The sequence below is a fragment of the Hemicordylus capensis genome, chromosome 8 (assembly GCF_027244095.1).
Source record: "Hemicordylus capensis ecotype Gifberg chromosome 8, rHemCap1.1.pri, whole genome shotgun sequence".
Classification (NCBI taxonomy): domain Eukaryota; kingdom Metazoa; phylum Chordata; class Lepidosauria; order Squamata; family Cordylidae; genus Hemicordylus; species Hemicordylus capensis.
In genome coordinates this window covers 16,344,433-16,366,951 of record NC_069664.1, presented here as the reverse complement: position 1 = coordinate 16,366,951, position 22,519 = coordinate 16,344,433, and the positions used below count along the sequence as shown (strand labels likewise).

General features: G+C 43.9%; 1 protein-coding gene and 1 long non-coding RNA gene across 7 annotated transcripts in view; one reads left to right on the top strand and one right to left on the bottom strand.

Annotated features, from left to right (window-relative positions):
* The window catches only part of UNC5D (unc-5 netrin receptor D), a 420,790-nt gene that overhangs the window by 55,133 nt on the left and 343,138 nt on the right, over positions 1-22,519 (top strand). The window lies entirely within an intron of this gene.
* LOC128333658 (uncharacterized) lies at positions 1,109-20,871 on the bottom strand. Its single transcript, XR_008311008.1, has 3 exons — positions 20,762-20,871; positions 6,850-7,189; positions 1,109-2,172 (listed from the first exon to the last, which is right to left on the bottom strand). It is a non-coding gene; the product is annotated as an uncharacterized LOC128333658 (long non-coding RNA).

Genomic DNA, 22,519 nt, shown 5'->3' with positions numbered 1-22,519 from the left:
CATGCCAAAGTACTTTCCCCACAATTTTTTTTGCTGATTTTGCCATTTTTCTCCTGCCTGGGATCTAAACTCCCTTTCCCCATAGGAATAATGCCTTGTTACTTGCGGTTCCATTGCTCACGGTAGTAGGTGAGGAGTGGAACCCCCACAAGTTTCTCCTGTACTAGTTCATAACTTTAAAACATCTTTCAGTTGGGGCAGAGAGCAACTCCATGCAATATAAGCTAGTAGACCACTGGCTTGGTGAACACAATTGTTCAAATCTAGATAATAGAGACTAGTATGATCATGTGAACCCCCATGCCAAGGGAATCTCAGATTCACCTTCGGACAGAAACTCATATCGGTAAGCTTGGTGTGGGTTCATCCGATCATGCTAATATCGGTTACTGACTTTAAAATCTAGGGTCCAACGATTGTATCAACCAAACCATCATATCTTTATTGTTCTTGCATAGTATTTGCCAGCATCTATGATGAAGAAATATGAGTGTGTGTTTAATTACATTCTGAGCTCTTGGAGGAAGGGATCTGTCTATTTTGCCTGCACTGTGGAAGTAGTAATAGCATTCTGAAAACTGGTAATCAGTGTCATGGGCATTGACTGTGACATTGCATACAAGTTTCCATAATTCCTCTCACCAGATCACTAGCAGTGAGTACTTATCCTCCAGTGGTAAGCTCCCTCTCCAACCCATGTTTTTCATGATTTGCTGTTAATACAAGGACAGGGGAGGTGTTTGTCTCCTTTCATGAGCTGGACTTGCTCACACTCTTCTTCCAGCATTGTATAAGGCAGTGGTTCCCAACCCATGTTCCTCCAGATGTTGATGAACCTCAACTCCCATCACCCCAAGTGGTGGATGTTGGAAAAGATATTTAGATGCTGTGACATGTCTGTACTTACAAAGATTAGAATTGTTCAGACAACGGTTTCCCCCGAGATGCTCTATGGATGCAAAAACTCAATTTTGAAGAAGCAAGATAGAAAAAAGACTTTTGAGGATACCATGGACAGCCAGGAAAACAAACAAATGGATAACAGAACAAATCAATCCAGAATTTTTACTTGAGGCGCAAATGACCAGGCTCAAACTATCATACTTGGGACTCAATATGTGAAGACCCAGCTCCCTTGAGAAGTCTATAATGCTGGAAAAAGTGGAAGGAAAGAGAAGAACAGGACGGCCAGCAGCAAGGTGGATGGACTTGATTATGACAGCAATGAATGCACCACTGAGAGACCTTAAAGGTCAAGTTGAAGACAGATCATCCTGGAGAGAATCTATGTGGTCTCTAAGAGTCGACACTGACTTGACAACACTTAATCATTCAATCGGTTCAGCAACATCCAGAGGAACTCTGGTTGGGAGCCACTGGTATAAGGGCATGGGAATTAGAAGGTCTGAGCAGAGTCGGACTTGCTTGAGGATAGAAGCTTGGGGTGCAGAAGCTCCTGGTGACCACAGAGCCCTGTATTTGTCTTTTGGTAGAATACAGGAGGGGTTTACAATTGTCTCCTCGTGCGCAGTATGAGATGATGGCTTTCAGCATCTTCCGATATTGCTGCTGCCTGATATGGGTGTTTCCCATCGTCTGGGAAACATACCAGTGGGGGTATGAACTGGCAACCTTCTGCTTGTTAGTCAAGCATTTCCCCACTGCCCCACTTAAGGTGACCTTTCACCATACAAGTAAAGTCTCTCCAGTGCTATGCTGCACACACACAATTGGCGCGGCAGAGATCTCTGCAGAAGGAATCTGGAGGAGGAAGTCCTCTGGCATCCCATGTTGTGTGGGCAATGGAGAGGCTGTCCGTGTCAATGCAGCAGCTCCCTGCTTCCTGGCTGCTCTATAAGCAACGCTCTGTGGTCGAGAGCCAGCTACAAACTGCTGCAAAGAGCCCAGATCATGCACCCAATCCGTCCGGGATGTCGAGGTAGGAAGGGCCTGTTCACCTTTCATCTTGGTTAAAACCAAGGTCAAAGGATGGGGTGGTCCTGCTCTGGCATTGCTGGGTAGGAGCGAGTCCTCCAGAGTCCACGTGAGCCTCTCTGACTCCTACCAAGCTTTGCACAGCTGTGTGAATGACCTTTATATGTTCCCCTCTGTGTCTTCTCTGATTTGACTATATCTTTAAGATTTTCCTGAAGAACTGCCGCAGTCTGTCTTCTGCACACAAAAGGGAAAGGGAGGCCCTTTTAAAAAGTCACAAATTTTAAAAAATAAGGCACAAATAAATATTACACTCTTTAAAAACACCATCTAATAACTGAAGGAAGGGAGTTGTCCCCTTCCCCTTTTTTGTGAACTAGGCTGTGATCTCTTAAGCACCCTTCAGTGGGGAAGGTTCACATGTAGCACTGAATCTGAGGTTGGCACGTACGTGGGCTCCACACAGGGGGGAGCTGGGGGAGAGTGCTGGGGGTGGGGGGAGTGCCGTGAGTACGGCAATGGCATTGAGTTTGGCACATCCCCACAATGGCACAGAGTACAGGACCGCCCCCTTTGTTCTCCTGATCCTGTCAATCTCTGCTCTAAGTCTATTCCGATGGGTAGACTGATACTCTTAAGACACTCTCATCTTCTTTGTTCTCTGTTCTTCCTCCTCCTGTCTTCTGCCATGAGGTAGCTAGTAGAGGTTGCAGGCTTTCTATCGGTTTGCAAATGCTATCTGTAACTTCTTAAATTAATCTTGGCTTGTTATATAGCCCTTAAGCAGTTGACTCCAGATCTGCTCTGTGAGATCTGTTCTCTAGCTGAGAACCTGGGGTTCTCTGCTAAACAAGGGGTTGATTCAAATTCTCCCCTACACAGACTGCTCTGTTGAACCTCAGATTTGGTGTGGTGGACTAAGGAACGCAGGAAGCTGCCATATACTGAGTCAGACCATTGCTCCATCTAGGTCAGTATTGTCTACCCAGACTGGCAGGGGCACAACCAAGGTTGCAGGCAGGAGTCTCTCTCAGCCCTATCTTGCAGATGCTGCCAGGGAGTGGATTTGTCTGCAAATGGCAGAGAAGCTGCTGCCAGTCTGTGTAGACAAGACTGAGCTAGAAGGCTCAAAGGTCTGATTCAGTATCTGGCCGCTTCCTGTGTACTAGCCTCTGTTGCCTCATGCAAATGAAGGCAGCCTCATTAAGCAGAATGGGAGAAGTTTTTTTGTCCCCGTCCTTTCAGAGGAAAAGTATGAACAGCCTGGTTTTTGCAGGCAAGTTTCCCTGTTTGTTCTGTGCGCTAATACTCCTGTGCCAATAGCACTACATCACCATCTAGTGTCAATTTATAATCCGCCAAAGCATTACGCCACGTCGTCTTTAAACACTGTAGGAGAGGGTTGGCGAAAGTGTCTGCATGAGAAGCAGCATATTTAAAGAGAAGTCTACTGTGTTTCTGTGGTAACCATTGCAGAGAGACAACTGCATATATTGATAGTATAAATCCCCCCGCTGTTTGCCTCAACAACCTTTGGAGGAGCAGGCATCACCATTTTTCTGGCTTCAGAAGATTGTTTTTTCATTCGGAGCTCTGGTTTTCCTCTGTTGTTGAGACAATAGAATGGGAGTGGACGTGTCAAGAGCAAGACAGGTCATTGTGAAGTACGGGGTATGGAGGATCTGTCTCAAGATACATCTGCACTGCCAAGATAACCTGGCTTTAAGCTGGGTAGCCTTTTTAAAAAGGAGCATTAGGCACACAGTGAATATGATCCCATTTTAGAGTTATCTTCCTTGAGCCTAATCCCAAAGAGAACAGTGTGAGCAGAAAAAGATGCCAAAATCCATGCAGGCAGTAGGGAGGAGATCTGGTCCTTGTGGTACCAGGCATGAATTGTCCCCTTTGCTAAGCAGAGCCCACCCTGGTTTGCATCTGAATGAGACTATGAGGTCATTTGCACAATCAAAAACTCTGTTCTACCTAGGTTTGGGATCTGTGAGAGACTCCTGCCTGAAACCTCGGAGAAGCCACTGCCAGTCTGTGAAGACAATATTGAGCTAGATGGACCAATGATCTGACTCAGTATAAGGCAGCTTCCTATGTTCCTATGGACCCTCCTTTCTGATCCTTATTCAGTATTATAATCCAGGAAGGTGTTCTGACAGTGTATAGCTGGAATACCATCTCCTTTCTGTATTTCATAGGGACCTCCAAAGCCATCTCACAAGGCAGAACAGGGCACTGACAGGTACCAAACGTAGCATGCCTTGAGATTCATAATGAATCAGTGGCCTTTTTTTGTTTAATATTTTTTATATCCCCAAACATATTGACAATAGCTTATGCAGCACAAGTTTGTAGAGGATTTTCAGCAAATGCTATGAATATTTCATCAAGATGTTATCGTGAACTGAGAAAATCTTGACTGAATCAGTTCCCAGCTCAACATCAAACCTCTTTAGGTATTATGTAACATGGAGAATATTGTGTTAGCGAACATGAATTGTCCCCTTTGCTAAGCTGGGTCTGCCCTGGTTTGCCTTTGAATGGGAGACTACATGTGTGAGCACTCTAAGATATTCCCCTTCATGGATGAGACTGCTCTGGAAAGAGCACCTGCCTGCTTGCATGCATAATTCCCCTTAGGGAATTAGGACATGGCTGGTCTTGTGGTAGCAAGCATGACTTGTCCCCATAGCTAAGCAGGGTCCACCCTGATTGCATATGAATGGGAGACTAGAAGTGTGAGCACTGTCAGATATTTACCTTAGTGTATGGAGCTGCTCTGGGAAGAGTAGAAGGTTGCAAGTTCCCTCCCTGGCAGCATCTCCAAGATGGGGCTGAGAGAGATTCCTTCCTGCAACCTTGGAGAAGCTGCTGTCAGTCTGTGAAGACAATACTGAGCTATATAGACCATTGGTGGCCCACAGCTCCTCCCTCTCTGTGCTGTCTGTGGTCAGTGGAACTTGTTTCTGAATGCATGCGTAGCAGAGGAGAGCTGGTCTTGTGGTAGCAAGCATGACTTGTCCCCTTAGCTAAGCAGGGTCTGCCCTGGTTGCATATGAATGGGAGACTTGATGTGTGAGCACTGTAAGATATTCCCCTCAGGGGATGAAGCCGCTCTGGGAAGAGCAGAAGGTTCCAAGTTCCCTCCCTGGTTTCTCCAAGATAGGGCTGAGAGAGATTCCTGCCTGAAACCTTGGAGAAGCTGCTGCTAGTCTGGGTAGACAATACTGAGTTAGATGGACCTATAGTCTGATTCATGATATGGCAGCTTCTTACGTTCCTATGACATTAGCTTTTCTGTGATCAGGGGGAGGAATAGCCTTCAGTGGGAAGAAGCTCTCAATATAAAGTGTTCTCAACTATGTGAGTGGATTATGTGAGAGAACTGGGCTTGTGGTAGCAAGCATGACTTCTCCCCTTTGCTAAGCAGGGTCCATCCTGGTATGCATTTTGAATGGGAGACCTGTGAGCACTATAAGATACTACCCTCATGGAATGGGGCCTCTCTGGAAAGAGCATCTGAGGTCTCAAGTTCCCTCTCTGGCATCTCCAAGATAGGGCTGGGAGAGACTCCTGCCTGCTACCTTGGAGAAGCCACTGCCAGTCTGTGAAGACAATACTGAGATAGATAGACCAATGGTCCGACTCAGTATATGGCAGCTTCCTGTTCGTATGTTTACAGGTTGTCTGAATAATCCATTAGCCTGAAAACCTGGGGTACAAGGAGTACTAACTTGAATGAGCCCACAATTTGATCAGTTTCTTGCTCATCAGGCAGATGGAAAGCATCTGCTAAGTTTGCGGAAAAGCCAGTTTTTGTCCTCGGTTGATTAAATCCTCTGCTGGAGCCCCATTTTAACATAACCTGTACTATAGCAAGTGTTTGGTAACTTTCCCCTGCAGCTGAGCAAGCAGGAAATTCCCATGGTTATTGAAGCAGGAAGGCTAGTCAGTCGTAGGAGCATACTTTGAAATGCTTGAAATGAAAAATTCTTGAGTTCCCCCCCATGCAATCCGTGCTTTCGCTTTGACAGTGAATCAATACCGGTTATAAAGTCGCAGCGTGGTATTTGTGTGTTTGTGTGCTATGTAGGAGAATGAAGGTCAGTGTTGATCCAAAAAAAATTCTGTTTTCACAAAGAGCATGAAATGAGATTTGCAAGGTTAATTAAGCACAAGAGACCTAAGGGGTTGTGTCTTAACCTTCAACACAGCATTCTGACTGCTGAAACCTTGAAAATGTACACATGGAATGCGGACCCAACCAGTCAATTGTGTCTACCTGTGCTCACTCCCCTACCTGCCCTGTGTTTTCCCCATAACTTCCCAAGCTCAGCCTTATGAAATGAGGATAAGAGGACTGAAGCTGATTTTCATAAGATGAATGCAGTTAGACCAGCAGACAAGCAGTTGTAGAAAAATCCTGTTCAAATGAAATGATATATTTTTCTTGTGAGGAGCAGAATGGCGATGGATAAGCTTAACGCTGAAAGTTGTCACCATTCTGGATTCTTAAGATAGGGGTACGCTTGCTGCAATATAAGAAAGAAAAGTGTCTAGTCGCACAGGTTCTTTTCCATTGTGCTGGTGATAGTTTTAAAAACCATTTTGTTGGAATAATTCATTTTTATTATTACCACCTTATATGCATAGTGCTTTGTATTGTACAGGTTGGGTATCCCTTATCCAGACACCCGAAATCCGGAATGGTCCGAAATCCAGACACCACGCCGTAACAAACAAACGCCTCAGCTCACTTAAAATTTTTAGTCAAGCCACCTTCTCCAGGGCCAGGGCTGTCCCGCTGCTGCCTCCCTCAGGGCCAGGCCAGGCTGTCCTGCCGCCGCCCACCCACCCTCCCCATCCCTGATGCCGCCACCAGTGCCTCCTGCCTGCTCTGCTCACCTCTTCAGCCGTCCACCTCCTCCTTGCTGCCATTATTGCTTGTCGCTGGAACATTCTTGTGCTCTCACGAGAATTCCACCAGTACCCAGTGCTGTAGACTCCAAAGTGCTGTAGACTCCAAAGTGCTGTAGACTCCAAAGTGCTGTAGACTCCAAAGTGCTGTAGACTCCAAAGTGCTGTAGACTCCAAAGTGCTGTAGACTCCAAAGTGCTGTAGACTCCAAAGTGCTGTAGACTCCGAAATCCGGAAAAGTCTGAAATCCGGAAAAGTCTGAAATCCGGAAAAGTCTGAAATCCAGAACACTGCTGGTCCCAAGCAGTCCGCATAAGGGGTACTCCACCTGTATACAAGGATGGATACCCTCTCTGAGAAGCTTACAATCTATATTTCATCATGGGGTAATGGAGACTGGATAAACAAGGGGTAGAATATGCAGTTATTTCAGTCACACAGTATTAGTCTTAAGTACAAGGGAGAAGAGCTGGTCTTGTGGTCACAAGTATGGCTCGTCCCCTTTGCTAAGCACGGTCCACCTTGGTGGCATTTGAATGGGAGACTACATGTGAGCACCGTAAGATATTTTCCTTAGGGGATGGGGCCACACTGGGAAGAATATCTGCATGCAGATGATCCTAGGTTCAAAGCCTGGCAACATCTCCAGGTAGGGCTGAGGGAGACTCCTCCCTGTATTGCCCGTCTGTGTATACAATATTGAGCTAGATGGACCAAAGACAGATTCCCATGACCCTACATTAGGTATGGGAATTGTGCCGAAGGAATCACGGGAAAGGTGACTTGAGAAGTGATACAAAGGGCATGAGAGAGGTGGCATCACAGCAGCATTATGAGAACCTGTTCCAGGCATAAGGGGCAACAAGGATGGAGCTGTGGAGATGTTTAAGGAAGGAGGAGACTTTTGGGTGGCTGAAGGCAATGGGGCTGGGCAAGTGAAGATCATCACAGGAAGGGGAGATAGTGGAATAAAACTGCAGAAATGTAAGAGAGGCAAGACCATGGTGGGTGTTTTCAAGTAAGGATGAAGATCTTGTTCAGGTTCTAGCAGCTGACGTGAAGCCAGGAATCTAAGGAGGGGTGGTAGGAACAGCAGGAGTTATAAATGAAGTAGTTGTCTCCGATGGGCAAGGGAGCCTACCAATGTTCTCTGTAAAAGCTTAAAAGTTCTTCAACGGGCTACATTAAGACAGGGCAAATGGGATAAAAATAAGCTTATTGACCCTCCCTCTCCACGGCCTACCTCCTAACTTTTGGGGCTGCCTCCTATACCCAAAGAAAAGTTGTCAAAGCCTGCATTAAGGTATTTACAAGAAATGGAGAAGATTCTTTCCTTTCAGTTTTGATGAATTTCTAAGACTGATTATGAAGTTGGAAATGTTACCGTTTCCTGTTTTTAATTAGATTAGCACCTGTGAGGTCATGATCGGCTTTTGAGCCAAAGGGTTCAGGGTCAGCAAAGAGCAACTGAATACACACAGCATAAAGAAAAATAGAAAACTCAATTAAATTTTCTGGGAAGAAAGGATGAACTACTGTCAGACTTGTACCCTGTGCCCCATTTTTATTTATTTGTTCGATTTCTATACCGCCCTTCCAAAAATGGCTCAGGGCGGTTTACATCAGGGGTATGTTGGGCTACATACTTGGTGTCTATCTCTTCCCTTAGAGAACCATCAAAGCTGAAGTAACAGCTTCCTTGGGCTGTCTTTTAACAGCTAAGGTTAGTCAGATGTGGAGTAATTTTTAATCAGTTTTTTTTAATAACAACTTTCCAAATGTGTTTTATAAAATGTTGCAGTGGTGTGTTCTGTCTACCTGTGACTTAAATGTTGTTGTTCATCCCAAGCTCCAGAGATGGAGTACAGCAAGAATTGAAATTAGCTTCAAACGGACCTGGTAGCAGAAATATGAATGGTAGAGGCTTTCTTGACTTATTGGCTTGTTATGTGGACACGGACTGCATTGGTTGGTGATGAGGTTGGATCTCAGCTATGAACCCCTCTGCTCCTCTTGGAAGTGGGAATCGGCAATTTTGCAAATTGGGGCAAGCTCACAAATTAATTTAAGAGCCTGCCTGCCTATATAGTCCTATTTGTCAGGTCTTGGCAAGGGATAGGCTCCAGGCAGCGTCGTTTCAGGAGGACCTGACTGTCAGTCCAGAAGCAAATATGTCCTCAAACCCCGACCAAGAGGTCAGGGCTAGAGCAGTAAGCAAAAATCAAGGGGATGCCAGAGCCAGCATGGTGTGTTTAGTGTTGGACCTAGCACTGGGGAGACCCAGGTTCAAATCCCCATTCAGCTATGAAACGCGCTGGGTGACTCTGGGCCAGTCGCTTCTCTCTCAGCCTACCTCACAGGGATGTTATGGGGATAAGCATAACTACATGCACTGCTCAGGGCTCTTGGGAGGAAGAACAGGATACATGTGTGAAAACAGATAAAGATAATCAGGCATGACGATGACAAATGTTCATATACCGTTTTCCAACAAAAGTCCCCAAAGTGGTTTATAAATGAATGAATGAATGAATGAATGAAATGGCTCCCTGTCCTGAAAGGGCTCACAATCTTAAAAAAGAAACATAAGATAGACACCTGATGGTGTCTGGATAGGGCCAGTTGCTATGGAGCTGGATAGGGCCAGTTGCTCTCCCCCTTCTCAATAAAGAGAATCACCACTCAAAGGTGCCCGTGTGTGTCCATGTGTCCCTATCAGCTTCACAATGCCTGGAGCAATTTGAGCCAAATTTGGTGCAGTTGTGGTGTCACATAGGGACTCCTCAATAGCATCTTTTGTGATGATGTCATCCACCCCAATTCAAGATGGCAACTGTGTGGACATTTGAGACGTAAGTGGGCTAACTTGTGAACATCACAATTATCAGTTAAGATTATCATGAAAAGAAGTGAGACAGATTAGTTCTTACCAGAACTTCTTGTTAAAATTGAAGATGTCATGGAATGAATTTGTTCTTACCCGAAGTTCTTGTTAAAATTGGAGATGTCACGGAACGAACCTGGGACCTTCTGCCTACAAAACATGCCTTGCTGCTGAGTTTTGGTCCTCTCTGTTTTTCAGAAAGAAATGTAATCAAGCATCTCAAATCCTGTGCTCTGGTTGATGTAGAAGTAGTAGGTGCTCATCTCTGTGTTGGGTGTGCAATTATCTGAAGTACCGGCTTGAAGCTGGTGCTATGCACTTGCAACCCAAACTAGTATCACATCCCAGGGGGTTAGACACCGTAGCATTTTCTGCTGGTGGTAATGTGGCTGTGTCATTTCCAGTTTTATGTGCAATATAATTGCACATAATTACATGTCTAATAAATCTTTTGAGATGGGTTCCTGTCAGCCCAGAGCACTGGCAATCATGACCTCTGGAATGCAAAGCTTTTTCCGATATTTACGACAACATCCAAACCACTTAACCGTGATGGCATAATTGTCAAATATGTATTTGTGCTTTGAATGCCAGTAACATTGACTGTCACTTGGAATGACAGAAAGTACTAGTCAGAGCTAGGCAGTCATTTCAAGAGCTGTCCAAAAAGACATTCTTCACTGTCATTGGAACTGATCCATTTTCTTCATGTTGTTTGTGTACTGGTGAAGCCTTTCTATTGACTTGCGGTGTTTGTAAAGCTTGTGGTATCTCTCTGAATTGAAGCAATCATCCTATTTAAAGGATTGGAAATTAAATTTTTCATTTTTATGAGCAGAGGTGCAGCTCTGTCAACAATTCTAGATTTGTGTGGTTGTTTTTTTTTAATAAAATAAAATGGTGCTGTGAATTTGAAAGCTGCAAATACAGGTGGTATTTGCAGAAGAACAGCCCTGCTGGATCAGGCCCAAGGCCCATCTAGTCCAGCATCCTGTTTCACACAGTGGTCCACCAGATGCCTATGGAAGCCTACAGGCAGGAATTGAGGGCATGCCCTCTCTCCTTTTGTTACTCCCCTACAACTGGTATTCAAAGGGATCCTGCCTCTGAGGCCTATATTCCTCAGACTAGTAGCCATTGATAGGAACATAGGAAGTCACCATATACTGAGTCAGACCACAGGTCCATCTTGCTTAGTATTGTCTACATAGACTGGCAGCAGCTTCTCCAAGGTAGCAGGCAGGAATCTCTCTCTCAGCTTCTCAGCTTGGAGATGCCAGGGAAGGAACTTGGAACCTTCTGCTCTTCTCAGAGCAGCTCCATTGATAGACCTCTTCTCTGTGTAATTATCTGTGCAATTTCTGTGCTGTTTCCCCTTCAAAATGAGCCTTAAAATGGCTCCTATGTACAAAATGGCCCTCGGAAATGACTTCCTTGGTCATTTTCGACTGCTTCCGATCCACGGATATGTGGATTTAATCCCTTTTTGCCATTTTAAGATCATATATACCGAGGTCAGTTCTCTATTACCCAATTGTGGATATGTGAAATGTTCAAGTTCTGCTGCTGCTTTTGCCTCTCACAGAGGTGATATGTTAATTTCTAAAGAGGAGATACATAGCCAACCATTTGCACTAAGTAAAATTGGCCAAATAAAGTGACCACCCTGAAAAAACGGCTGAGCGGGCTCTTCCACCTAAACATGCCCTTTAATGCAGAAGTCCCCCAATAAGTTAATAGCCAAACATTGAATAAATTATGGTTCTGAACTGGGCAATTCTGTAACAGTACAAGGAGTAGGCAAGGGAAATAATAGCCCAAGAAGAAAGGCCAAAACCAAAAATTCCTAGCTAAGTTGTTTAGAGATGTGCCTGTCCTGGAAGGGACCCTATTTCTTTCTCCATGAGTCCCAGGACCAGACAATTTGTTGTCCCCATGGATTTTGACATAGCATATACTCACCTGACCCCATGTAGATATTCCCTATGTTCTGATACATATGTCTGGTAAATCACTATCGCTTGCTATCCCTTTTTTTCTTTTTGGCCTGTTGGGGATGTTAAAATGTTCTTGTGACTTGGTTGAATTGTCATTTTCCAGGATTCACCTTCTATCCCTAGGGTCTCTGAAGTTAAATCAGTAAGTGGGGAGAGGGCACATCACCCCAGTGTCAATGCATGCACATGGATACTAGGACATCATGCAATACACAGACTACCATTTCAGACACTACAGCTTCTGAAATATATTTTGATCTACTTCTGACCTATTAGGACAATTATGGTTTGTTTGTTTTTAGTTATTGAAAGGTAAATGTATGCAGCAGGTAGAAGGTTGAGTAGAGCCCTCCATAATGTGTGATATGTAAATTGCTTTGAGAACTTTTTTTGTTGAAAAGTGTAGCAATACTTCTAGTGTTAAATTATTTGTGCCTTTTGGTGGGGGGGGAGGAAGGGGTGTTTTCAGGCAATGATCCTTTGTGTGAGGATAGGAATGTTCTGAAAAACAAATGGGAAAGGGACAGCAGTTATAAGAATGCAATGGGGTGTTAATACATGTGCCTGTTTTCATCTATGAAATTATGAAAGTTGCTGTTACTATGGGACATGGGTTACTGACTGAGTCCAATGGATTGTTAAAAAATGAGAAGAAGGAACTGTTGGATATACTATTACAAAACACACCCGAACAAACAAAACCTGCACCACTGAATTCCCAGACAGGAAGAATTCTCAGTCTTTATCTCTTTTGCATTTGACAAAGAGATAGAAGAAGCAATCTCATGATTATTTGGTAGTTGTGAATCAAATCTGTGCCAGGACTTGATTTACATCCCATTGCCCCATAAAACTTTCTTTTCTTGATGATTCGGTGTGTGCATAAAGCATCTACAAATAGGACTATCATTGCCCAGTGGAATGCTTCCGCAATAGGGCACAAGTTCAAAAACTGTGTGATGTTATTTATGATGCCCACCTAAAAGGCTTCTCTAATTGGAAAAGTATCAAAAGAGGAAGCTAAAGAAAAATGCCCAACCATGTTTATATTTATATCTCCTTCCTATGCTATTTTGTAAAAGCTTTGTTTCTCAAATGTGAACTTAAAAATAAAGACACTTCACCACTTCTTGGGATAACCACACAAACTGTACCCTGCTGAACTTTTGCTCAGGTGGGCTGATTTTCCAAAAGAGTGGATATAGATAGACACTTGGAGGCTTTGTTTCCCCCCAAATCACCCTGGATACTTTTGGAGTCTTCCACTAGTGGTCTTGAAATCCAAACAGAGACTTTATGTTCTGCTTTTTAAAATTATATTGTTCATTGGTGGTCCAGTCCAGTATTTAGCTGTTTTATTACTTTCCAACAGTGTCGTTTTGGTTTATTCTATGAATGTGCTGTACACCTAATCCAATTTGGTAGCATCTGGTGTTTCCATTAGGGATGTGCATGCACCGATTCGGAGGCCCTGTTACAGACCTCAGAACCAGTTTGAAGGACCAGCGGTTCAGCTGGTTTGACAGTGGGGTAGGAGCACCTTTTAGGGAAATGGAGGGTGCTCTTACCGCCCCCCCTGCATTCCCCAGCATACCTGTTGAACTGGATTGTGTTTGCATTGTAATTGGCCATCATATCTGTCCAAAAGTATCCAGTGTGGCAATTCTCATGTTCTCACAATGGATTGTGGTTGCCAACAATAACTATGATATGGCAGGCTGTATCACATAAATGAAAATGTATTATGTGCCTCATGCTTTCCCAATACGTTCCTTGTTAGTATCACCAGCTTTATCCCCAATTTGAAATCCTTCAGGTAAACCATTTGTGAAACAAATCACTTCTTGGCCCTTAACTTTCTGTCTACAAATCTAAAACATAATGCCCATTCTAAAGTGTCAGTTTAGGGTAGCACTAGATTAAGTGCATGGATCTCATTCAGGGCTGTCATGGAACCTTGAAGTAGGAGGCTTGGCGGAATGTAAGAACAGCCCTGCTGGATTAGGCTCAATGCCCCTCTAGTCCAGCATCCTCCTCCCCCACCCGCAGCGACCCAACAGGTGCCTCTGGGACGCCCACTGGTAAGAGGTGAAGGCATGCCCTCTCTCCTGCTGTGGCTCCCCTGCAACTGGTATATAGAGGCATCTTGTCTCTGAGGCTGGAGGTGGCCTGTAGCCATCAGACTAATAGCCACTGATGGACTTGTCCTCCATGAATTTGTCTAAGTCCCTTCTAAAGCCATCCAGGCTAGGAACCGTCACCACATCTTGTGGCAAATAATCCAGTGGGTTAATTATGTGCCATGTGAAAGAGTGCTTTCTTTTCTCGATCCTAAATTTCCTGGCAAGCAGTTTCATGGGATGACCCCTGGTTCTAGAGTTGTGAGAGAGGGAGAAAAAATTCTCTCTATCTACTTTCTACTGCGTGCATGCTTTCCAGTTTTAGAATTGGAGTGTATTGATATTCCACTTGGTCTAGCCTTGCAGCTGGACTACAACATCCCTCCCCATCTCTAAATGTTAAGCATGGGGAATGTTTATTATTTATATCATTTATTAAAAATATTTATACCCCACCCCTCCAGTGCACTACTGCTCGGGGCGGCTCACAACAAATAAGATAGACACCGATACAATAAAAGTAATACAATTAACTTTTTTTAAAAGTCAGATTAAAAACCACAATTATTAGATTCAAATTAAAACTGAAAATTATAAAAAGTTAAAGAATCTACCAGATATAACAAAATAATAATGGAGCATTAAGAAGCCTCCTTAAAAAGGTGCATTTTGAGATTTTTTTTTAAAAACACTGAGGGAGGGAGCATGATGAAGCTCTTCAGGGAGGCTGTTCCAAAGCTGAGGGGCCACAACCAAAAAGGCCCTGTCTCTAGTCCCCGCCAACTGGATATCTGTTAGTGGCGGGGTCATGAGCAGGGCCTGAGATGATGATCGGAGGGCCCTGGCAGATTCATATGGGCGAATGCGGTCCAAGAGGTACCCCGGCCCCAAGCCATGTAGGGCTTTAAAGCTCAATGCCAGCACCTTGAATCTAGCCTGGAAGCAGACCAGTAGCCAATGAAATTGATGCAGGATGGGTATAATACTCGTGAAGTGACTTGCACCCATGAGCATCCTTGCGGTTTACATGTTGAGATGACATTGTGGAATACGGGGTGCTGAAAGAATCTTGCAGCTTGAACGGGCATTTAGATTTGGATATTGAAAGTTCTTCAGCGAATTAACCTTTTACTTAGGTTTCCCCCTGTGTGAGTATTGATGAGAATAATTCAGAAGTGTGGTGGTTTTAGATTCCCCCCCCCCACATGAGCAGCTTCCTCTTATGAGGGGTGGTTGTGTGATTGTGTCCTGAAACTTCATGACAGTGAGATGCTACCTGCCTCTCAAAGTATCCAAGTCTATAGGGCAGCAGACCTTTTTCAGTATCATGATGACCCCACCCGCCAGTCGGAGTAGTGACCCTGAGGATGTAGGGCTAGCACTGAACCCAGTCCTGGCCTTGACACTGAAGCAGTTCCTGAAACAACTGCAGAATTGGAGCACACACACCCCCACCCCGGAACAGCACCTTCTGAACACCTGAGTCCCCTGAAGTGTTGACCGTTCCTCCAGTGTTGCAGTCCTTGATACCTGCATGCCAACATAAGCAACAGGCAAGGCAAGAGCAGATGGGAGGAGTGCCAGACTATGGGCCAGAAGGCTGCTCCTTTAAGGCTTCCACTAGAGCCAGCATGGTGTAGTGGTTAGAGTGCTGGACTAGGACCGGGGAGACCCAAGTTCAAATCCCCCTTCAGCCATGATACTTCCTGGGTGACTCTGGGCCAGTCACTTCTCTCTCAGCCTAACCTACTTCACAGGGTTGTTGTGAGGAGAAACTTAAGTATGTAGTACACTGCTCTGGGCTCCTTGGAGGAAGAGCGGGATATAAAATGTAAAAATAAAATAAAAGAATAAAAGAATAAAAATAGAGCCTGAGTAATCCCAGCATTAGGGAGCCATTGTGCCTAGAAATTTAATGGTATGTCCTACATTATACTCTGTAAATAACTATACAGAGGTAGAGAAACATGACTTCCCTGTTTCTGTATGTTACTCATAATGTTACTCATAAGTCTGTATGTTACTCATGAAGCCCATTTACCCTCCCACTCCACAAAGTCCTTCACTAAGTCTGATACATTTTTCAAGTGTCCATTGTCTGGCTCCTAAATTTTTGGGCTGATTCCTAGATTTGTCAAGGCCTGGCTTCCACTTTCCAGCAAAGCCCAGGAGCTCAGAGGCATTTAAGATGGCACAGCGGGGAAATGTCTTGACTAGCAAGCCAGAGGTTGCCAGTTTGAATCCCCGCTAGTATGTTTCCCACATTATGGGAAACACCTACATCGGGCAGCAGCGATATAGGAAGATGCTGAAAGGCATCATCTCACATTGTGCGGGAGATGGCAATGGTAAGTAAAGTGTCCTGCCAAGTTGATTTTGACCCCTGGCGCCCACAGAGTGGTTTTCTTTGGTTGAGATTTCTTTGGAGAGATTTACCATTGCCTTGTCCCACACAGTGGGAGATGATGCCTTTCAGCATCTTCCTATATTGCTGCTGTCCGATATAGGTGTTTCTCGTGGTCTGGGAAACGTACCAGCAGGGATTCAAACTGGCAACCTTCTGCTTGTTAGTCAAGCATTTCCCCACTGGACCATTAGTAAACCCCTCCTACCAAAGACAACCACAAGGCTCTGTGGTCACCAGGAGTGGACACTGACTCTAAGGCACACTTTACCTTTATTTGCCTTGGAGTGCTGTGGAACAGGGATTCTCAACATTGGGTCCCCAGACGTTATTGGACTTCAACTGCCATAATTCCCAACCAAAGGCCACTGGGGCATGGGATTATGGGAGCTGAAGTCCAATAACATCTGGAGACCCAACATTGAGAACCCCAGCTGTGGAACTACACATCCCACGGAACTGTCCACAGTGCTGAAACCTGATATGCCCTTACCTTGTTGCTTTCCAGATATCGTGAGGCTCTTATCCAAGGTATGGGACAGGACTGATCATACACTGAAAATAAATGAAGATCCTCTGACAAATTTCCCTACTTTTACTGAGAAATAGGTCAACTTCTCTCAGAATGCCTTAGGAGTTTTGCCTGAGTGGAATCACTTACTTAGTGTTCATAAAATGAGACGTGGGGAATCCTTTTGTGCACATAACCCTTGATTATGTTGCTGCTTTTCATTCCCTCAGGTTTTTTCCAACCCCCTTGCTTGCAGTTTGTGTGTGAAACTTGGTCTTGCTATAAGGTCTTGCAGCCTCACAATCATCATTCTGCATTAGGGTGCCAGACAGCTTATCTAGTTGACCATGTTCTGTTTTCTTCACTACCAAGAAGTGTTGTGTTTGATGGTGACTGTTTTAAATTGTTCTCTGCCTCTGATATACTGTCTCTATAGAAGTGTCTAAGACTGTTCATCTTCTTTGTTCTAATGATTGCCTCAATAGCGTTATGGCTGTACAGAGAATATTGATATTTCCTGCCAAACAAAGGAGCAGAGGAATCTATTGAGTGATTGAGGGGGCACTAAGAACCCGGGGTTGACCATGGAATCTTGAGTGTTACGTACTTGAAATAAAAGGAGCATGATAATTTTGTTCAAAACAAATAATACAGTGGTTGCTGGAAGATACAAGTGCTTTGACCAGCTGGCTGAGGACAAAGGCTGGCTGTGCTCTGAGAACAGTTTAATTCTGAACAATAATGTAAGGATTTCCGTGGTTAGACCTGCTTTTATCCCCACTCCCCTGGAATATAGTACCATTTTGGAAACTGAAAATGTAAGACGTAACTAAAATTAGGGGACATACCATGACTTCCATCAAGAGTCTTAACAGGTACTTCTTAAGGGACAAAATAATAGTTTCTCTTTGTTCCCTCAGGTTGAAATCCTACACAGTAAAGCAACATACTCAGCTATGGTTTTTAGGCAGCCCCAATGCATATATAATGGACATTCCAAATGCCAGTTGTACAGAGCTGATTAAAATGGTATCATTCCTTTAAGGCCTACCCTGGAGGAGTTTGGTTGGGTTTCTCTTTGCTTGCAGGGATTGTCCATGATAAAAGCAAAAACATAATTGGATTTCTAACCTTCGAGTGTTTTGAAGATCTTGTAAATACATACAGGCAAGCCTCGTTACTTGCACGGATTCAGTTTCTTGCCTACTACTGGAAGTAATGAAGTATTATGCATATAGGGAAAGGAGGATTAGTTTCAGAATGGACCAAAAAAGTGGAAAAATGTGAAAACAGTATGGAGAAAGGTGAAAATAATTGAAACTATTTATTGTACCATGCTCCCATGTGCTCAGGAAGGCAGCCCCCCCAATCTGCAAAATGCCCCCCAAACTATGAAAAACCATGGGAAAACGTGTTTTTTTAAAAAAGCAATGAGCCACAAAATGGTTCCTCCTGGACTCCTCCTGACAAAATGGCAGCCGGCAATGATCTCCACGGTCACTTCTGGCCTTCTAGGAACCACGGATACATGGGTTTTAACCCTTTCATATCCACAGATAATGAAACCGGGTGTCAATTAGTCACCTGCAAATATGTGGAACCACAGATATGGAGTCAGTGTAAAATGAGGTTTGCCTGTACTCTCTTGCACTTCTCATTCTAGCTTTGATTACAAAAAAGTAACATAGTTGTGGGGGTGGGGGACTGAGGTATAAAAACTGACATTGAACTTGAAGTTGAGCCGTGATTGGCCTCCGTAATGTCCTGATGCGTCAGCTTTTAAGTAAATTCTTTTGCTGCCTGATACAAAAATGTGGATAAAGTGATAAGCAACCCTAAAAATGATAGCGTAAATGGAGCTCATTGTCATACAGTAAAGCATTTCACCCTTAGGGAACAAAATGAAACTCTATCATTTTGTCCCTTAAGAAGTGCCTGTTAGCTTCTTTTTCTGCCGCTGTTGAGTGCTCTTGCTCTCTCTAATTTTATTCTTTTTTATTAAATTTTTGGTTTTCAGAGTGCTGCTATATTGTGTGCTGGAATAGGGGGAGATAAATGCAGGTCTGACTATAGAAAAAGGCTTGTCACTCTTATAGAATTGTAAAAGATGGGCCGAGTGTTTAGAAATGGGACACTTGTATAACCTTTCATTTAATATTTTATCTGCAGTCTGTGAACCAATTATGTGCTTGAAGATTAAATGATGAAATTGAATCTAGGCACAATTGGAACAGAATAGTAAAGACTTGGCAAGGTGAATGCTTGATCTTTTAGCACATCTCTCTCGCCCTCTTTCTAACTTGCTGTTCTCATTCCTCAGATGACTAGTTCTGGTGAATAAATGTTACAGCAATACTTGTTGATACCGTATGCTGCAGATGTATCCTCTTAATGTCCCTTTCTAATATACATATCTGTGAGATCTTTTGAACAGTCAGTGCTTTTGCCTGATACTACCACATTTGTAAACTGAGTCAACATTTAGCCAAACGTTGCTTTTGCATATTAATTAATCTTGCTAAACTCTCTCAACTTTGAGGGTTTCATCCTTACACGTTACCCAGAGCCTCTCAGGTCTTTGCCCCAAGCATCTCCGTTAAGGAGGGGAGAGGGCTCCATATAACTCTTTATTTCCTCCTTTGGATCCAGTTCCTGTGACTGGATTCCCTTCCGGAACTACAAGCCATTGCCAGAGACCTCTTACAACTCCTCATGGACACTGCCTTGCCCACCTTTAAAGAGTTCAGTTCAGAAAATTGTACTCTTGTGAGTGTCCTGGGTTCCTCATGAGAAGTTGGCTGAATCTTGTGAGGTTTCCCTTGGCCTTTCCATTTGGCCCTGGCTGAGTGCTGATTTTGCAGTGGTGTTTACTGTTCCCAGCCAGCCCTCACTTGAGATCTTGCCCACAACCACCTCTTGACCTGGCCCAACAACATGGAGTAAGTTTAGGCCTTTTACATTATCTTCAGGATCTGGCTGTCTGCATCAGGCTCACCATTTCTGACAGTTAAGAAAATGAAAGAACAAGAGGAGAGTACTCCAAAATAAGATGCCAAAAAAACCAACCAAAAAAACCCAAAACCCCAACCCCCAACAGAATACTAACTATTATGTCAGCTGTGGTGGCACAGAGGGGAAGCAGCTTGCCTAGTAAGCAAGAGGCTGTGAGTTCAAATCCCCACCAGTGTGCTTCCCAGACTGTGCCTAGTAAATATATATTTGTTGTCACCTATATCAGGGAAAGAAGCCCACCAAATGGCGCAGTGGGGAAATGGCTTGACTACCAAGCCAGAGGTTGCCGGTTTGAATCCCCGCTGGTCTGTTTCTACACCTATATTGGGCAGCAGCAATATAGGAAGATGCTGAAAGGCATCATCTCATACTGTGTGGGAGGAGGCAATGGTAAACCCCTCCTGTATTCTACCAAAGACAACTGCAGGGCTCTTCGGTCGCCAAGAGTTGACACCGACCCAACGGCACACTTTACCTTTATATCAGGCAGCAGTGTTGTAGGAAGTTGCTGGAGGCAGATGCTCACTTCATTGATGGGGGCAAATGCATAATCTCATACTGCATGGGTGAAAGGCAATGGTGAATCACTCCTGTATTCTACCAAGAAAACCACAGGGCACTGTGTTTGCCAGGAGTCAACACTGACTCGACAGCACACTCTTTGACTAACCAATATAACACCATTGTTATACACAATGAATAAATAACCTAATGAAATGCATGCAAGTGTAAAATTGAAAAGCTATATAAACATGGAGCCCCGTGCTGATACAAATGAGCAGAATAAAACGTGTAGTGTTAATTTCCCCCACCCCCACATTTCAACATCTTCATCCTATTATACTTCCAGAGTGTAATTCATGTAACCAAGATTTCTGTGTGGAGAACAATCCAATGACACATTCAATGCATCTCCCTGCTTGATATGAAATTGAGAAAAAGGCTTCAAAAGTCATTAAGAAAGCTACTCACTGCTGTGTGTAAGCAGAGTTTCAATCCTCCAAGCTCTCCATTTCCAGATGTAAATTTCTTCCAGATCAATGCCTCAGGAGCTCTGCCTCTGAAATCGTTGCAAGATGAACTCTCAAAAGCCAAGGACGAGAATAACAGTGGAAGAAAATGATCTAAAACAAAAAGAGTCTAACAATGATGTAAATGCTCTGATCACAGGGGAAAAAAATCATTCAGTGACGATATTGAGAATATGCATCACCAACAGTATATTCATTGAAATTAACATAACCATCACTGAGCATCTCCTCAGGAAAATTCAGAGTTGGTCCAGTTAGCTTAGCTATAAGCTTTCATTAAAACTGGCAAAATTAAACTTGATTAAAAATGCTAAACATGTTTTGACCAATAACTTCTGTAGTAGCTGGTCTAAAAGACCATTAATAATAGCTTGAGAATATGTACAAAAATGTTATATATCTATATAGATATACAGGAGGACCTTGGTGTTTGCGGGGGTTCTGTTCTCAGCTAGTATTGTGGATACCGAAACCACAAATACCAGTGCATTAAGTCAATGGGATAATGGGGTTTAGGTTCTGAAAGGCAGGGAAATGGCCCAAACCAGGCAAAAAACCCAACTAATGTGCCTTACCATGCTCCGCTGGTCACCAGCATTCCAGTTGTGTTTCTCCAAAGTCTCAATTCCACCATTTTGTGGTCAGAAAATAACAATTTAAAACAGTTTTTTCTTTGAAACAACAAGCGTTTTTTCTTTGAAAATCAGCCACAAAATGGCTCTGGTGCTCAAAATGGCAGCCGGAAATGACCTGGGAGGTCATTTCTAGCCATCCCTGATCTACAGATATATGGATTTAAACCTTTTTGTGCCATTTTTCCTCGTGTATACTGAGGTCAAGTGCAAATTACCCAACTGCAGATACTTGAACCCACAGATGCCGGATCCATGGATAACGACGTTCTCCTGTATATCTCTAATGCTAACATTAACTCAACATTTGTCTTCTGTAGAAACATCTAAACAAAGGAAGAACATGCAAATAGATTTTCTAGTTCAGGATATCAATACCATAGAAAGAAGGAAATAGATGGTCCTAAGGGTCTCATAGTATTGTAACCTACTTTGAACCCCACTCATACAGGAAACTCATTGGATGACCTTGGGACAGTTGCACGTACGAAGCCTAATATATCTAACAGGGTTGGTTTGAGAATACAAACACAGAGAGAGAGAGAGACACACACACACTATGTATGGTCTCCTGAATACTTTGGAAGTAGGACAAGATAAAAATGTAAGGAAAGAATGTATCAATAAATGAATGGTACAGTGCTTCCTGACTGCTCTGTCATTGCTTCCTGTTCCTCATCCTCCTCTTGGGAAGTGATGAAATGAAGTGTCAGGCAGCCAGCTGACTGAGAGGGGAAAAGATTGTACCAGGTGGGGTATACCAGGTGATACCTGTAGCAAAGGGGTAGGCATGCAAGTTGGAAAGTAAAGTGTTGTACAGTGCACTTTTAGGGCTGTGCAGAGGTTGGGTGGCTGGCTGGCCCAACTCAACCCATCCCAAACCAAATCATTGTCCAGTTGAGGATGGACTGGGTTGAGTCAGGCCGAACTTGGAGCTCTCGCTCTCACTCTCTCCCACCTACCCACAGCTCCTGCTTCAGACAGGCTTTCTTTCCCTGCTTGCTCACTCGTCTCCTCACTACCGCTGGGAAACGGCTGCTGCTGGGAAAGAAAGCACTCTAGATCAG